Consider the following 4,221-nt stretch of genomic DNA (forward strand, 5'->3'; position numbering starts at 1 on the left):
TAATGTTCATTGCGCTATAGAAGTATTTAATTGCAGATTTCCAGAAAACTAAACTGTGCTAACAACTGATCACTGAAGAGAAACGTGTAACTCTGTGCGTTGCATTCACAGATGGCAAGGCAGTTTCTCAGAAACTTCTCTTAGAGTTTTAGTGAGGATATTTCCTTTATCCCATGGCCGCATATGCTCCCAACAGATCACTTGCAGATTCCACAAAGAGTGTTTAGTAACTGCTTCTGAGCAGAGATGTAACTCTGTGAGATGATCGCACAGACCATAAATAAGTTTCTCAGAAAGATTCTTTCACGTTTTGAACGGAATGAGATTTCCTTATATCAGCAGTAGGCCTCAATGGTGGATTCCAAAGAAGCCCATGCTCAGATTACTCAAGACAGTGTTAATGGACTGCTCCCACGAAACATAAGTGTAACTCGTGAGATGAATTCACACATCACCAAGAAGTTTCTAAGAAGCTTCTTTCTAGTTTTCATCTGTGGATATTTCCTTTGTCACTGTAATGTTCATTGCGCTATGAAGTATCTAATTGCAGATTTCCAGAAAACTGTGCTAACAAACTGATCACTGAAGAGAAACGTGTAACTCTGTGAGTTGCATTCACACTGGCAATGCAGTTTCTCAGAAAGCTTCTCTTTAGTTATTATGTGAGGATATTCCTTTATCACCATGGGCCCCAATAGGCTCCCAAATATCACTTTGCAGATTCCACGAAAAGAGTGTTAGCAAACTGCTTCTTGAGGCAGAGGTTGTAACTCTGTGAGATGAACTCACAGATCAGAAAGAAGTTTCTCAGAAAGCTTCTTTCACGTTTTGAACGGATGAAATTTCCTTTATCAGCGTAGGCCTCAAAGTGATCCAAAGAAGCCCTTCTCAGATTCCTCAAAGACAGTGTTAATGGACTGCTCCACGAAACATAAGTGTAACTCTGTGAGATGAATTCACACATCACCAAGAAGTTTCTAAGAAAGCTTCTTTCTAGTTTTCATCTGTGGATATTTCCTTTGTCACTGTAATGTTCATTGCGCTATGAAGTATCTAATTGCAGATTTCCAGAAAACTGTGCTAACAAACTGATCACTGAAGAGAAACGTGTAACTCTGTGAGTTGCATTCACACATGGCAATGCAGTTTCTCAGAAAGCTTCTCTTTAGTTATTATGTGAGGATATTCCTTTATCACCATGGGCCCCAATAGGCTCCCAAATATCACTTTGCAGATTCCACGAAAAGAGTGTTAGCAAACTGCTTCTTGAGGCAGAGGTTGTAACTCTGTGAGATGAACTCACAGATCAGAAAGAAGTTTCTCAGAAAGCTTCTTTCACGTTTTGAACGGATGAAATTTCCTTTATCAGCGTAGGCCTCAATGTGATCCAAAGAAGCCCTTCTCAGATTCCTCAAAGACAGTGTTAATGGACTGCTCCACGAAACATAAGTGTAACTCTGTGAGATGAATTCACACATCACCAAGAAGTTTCTAAGAAAGCTTCTTTCTAGTTTTCATCTGTGGATATTTCCTTTGTCACTGTAATGTTCATGGCGCTATGAAGTATCTAATTGCAGATTTCCAGAAAACTGTGCTAACAAACTGATCACTGAAGAGAAACGTGTAACTCTGTGAGTTGCATTCACACATGGCAATGCAGTTTCTCAGAAAGCTTCTCTTTAGTTATTATGTGAGGATATTCCTTTATCACCATGGGCCCCAATAGGCTCCCAAATATCACTTTGCAGATTCCACGAAAAGAGTGTTAGCAAACTGCTTCTTGAGGCAGAGGTTGTAACTCTGTGAGATGAACTCACAGATCAGAAAGAAGTTTCTCAGAAAGCTTCTTTCACGTTTTGAACGGATGAAATTTCCTTTATCAGCGTAGGCCTCAATGTGATCCAAAGAAGCCCTTCTCAGATTCCTCAAAGACAGTGTTAATGGACTGCTCCACGAAACATAAGTGTAACTCTGTGAGATGAATTCACACATCACCAAGAAGTTTCTAAGAAAGCTTCTTTCTAGTTTTCATCTGTGGATATTTCCTTTGTCACTGTAATGTTCATGGCGCTATGAAGTATCTAATTGCAGATTTCCAGAAAACTGTGCTAACAAACTGATCACTGAAGAGAAACGTGTAACTCTGTGAGTTGCATTCACACATGGCAATGCAGTTTCTCAGAAAGCTTCTCTTTAGTTATTATGTGAGGATAATTCCTTTATCACCATGGGCCCCAATAGGCTCCCAAATATCACTTTGCAGATTCCACGAAAAGAGTGTTAGCAAACTGCTTCTTGAGGCAGAGGTTGTAACTCTGTGAGATGAACTCACAGATCAGAAAGAAGTTTCTCAGAAAGCTTCTTTCACGTTTTGAACGGATGAAATTTCCTTTATCAGCGTAGGCCTCAATGTGATCCAAAGAAGCCCTTCTCAGATTCCTCAAAGACAGTGTTAATGGACTGCTCCACGAAACATAAGTGTAACTCTGTGAGATGAATTCACACATCACCAAGAAGTTTCTAAGAAAGCTTCTTTCTAGTTTTCATCTGTGGATATTTCCTTTGTCACTGTAATGTTCATTGCGCTATGAAGTATCTAATTGCAGATTTCCAGAAAACTGTGCTAACAAACTGATCACTGAAGAGAAACGTGTAACTCTGTGAGTTGCATTCACACATGGCAATGCAGTTTCTCAGAAAGCTTCTCTTTAGTTATTATGTGAGGATAATTCCTTTATCACCATGGGCCCCAATAGGCTCCCAAATATCACTTTGCAGATTCCACGAAAAGAGTGTTAGCAAACTGCTTCTTGAGGCAGAGGTTGTAACTCTGTGAGATGAACTCACAGATCAGAAAGAAGTTTCTCAGAAAGCTTCTTTCACGTTTTGAACGGATGAAATTTCCTTTATCAGCGTAGGCCTCAATGTGATCCAAAGAAGCCCTTCTCAGATTCCTCAAAGACAGTGTTAATGGACTGCTCCACGAAACATAAGTGTAACTCTGTGAGATGAATTCACACATCACCAAGAAGTTTCTAAGAAAGCTTCTTTCTAGTTTTCATCTGTGGATATTTCCTTTGTCACTGTAATGTTCATTGCGCTATGAAGTATCTAATTGCAGATTTCCAGAAAACTGTGCTAACAAACTGATCACTGAAGAGAAACGTGTAACTCTGTGAGTTGCATTCACACATTGGCAATGCAGTTTCTCAGAAAGCTTCTCTTTAGTTATTATGTGAGGATATTCCTTTATCACCATGGGCCCCAATAGGCTCCCAAATATCACTTTGCAGATTCCACGAAAAGAGTGTTAGCAAACTGCTTCTTGAGGCAGAGGTTGTAACTCTGTGAGATGAACTCACAGATCAGAAAGAAGTTTCTCAGAAAGCTTCTTTCACGTTTTGAACGGATGAAATTTCCTTTATCAGCGTAGGCCTCAATGTGATCCAAAGAAGCCCTTCTCAGATTCCTCAAAGACAGTGTTAATGGACTGCTCCACGAAACATAAGTGTAACTCTGTGAGATGAATTCACACATCACCAAGAAGTTTCTAAGAAAGCTTCTTTCTAGTTTTCATCTGTGGATATTTCCTTTGTCACTGTAATGTTCATTGCGCTATGAAGTATCTAATTGCAGATTTCCAGAAAACTGTGCTAACAAACTGATCACTGAAGAGAAACGTGTAACTCTGTGAGTTGCATTCACACATGGCAATGCAGTTTCTCAGAAAGCTTCTCTTTAGTTATTATGTGAGGATATTCCTTTATCACCATGGGCCCCAATAGGCTCCCAAATATCACTTTGCAGATTCCACGAAAAGAGTGTTAGCAAACTGCTTCTTGAGGCAGAGGTTGTAACTCTGTGAGATGAACTCACAGATCAGAAAGAAGTTTCTCAGAAAGCTTCTTTCACGTTTTGAACGGATGAAATTTCCTTTATCAGCGTAGGCCTCAATGTGATCCAAAGAAGCCCTTCTCAGATTCCTCAAAGACAGTGTTAATGGACTGCTCCACGAAACATAAGTGTAACTCTGTGAGATGAATTCACACATCACCAAGAAGTTTCTAAGAAAGCTTCTTTCTAGTTTTCATCTGTGGATATTTCCTTTGTCACTGTAATGTTCATGGCGCTATGAAGTATCTAATTGCAGATTTCCAGAAAACTGTGCTAACAAACTGATCACTGAAGAGAAACGTGTAACTCTGTGAGTTGCATTCACAC

This window comes from Rhinopithecus roxellana, chromosome 11 (assembly GCF_007565055.1).
Source record: "Rhinopithecus roxellana isolate Shanxi Qingling chromosome 11, ASM756505v1, whole genome shotgun sequence".
Lineage (NCBI taxonomy): Eukaryota > Metazoa > Chordata > Mammalia > Primates > Cercopithecidae > Rhinopithecus > Rhinopithecus roxellana.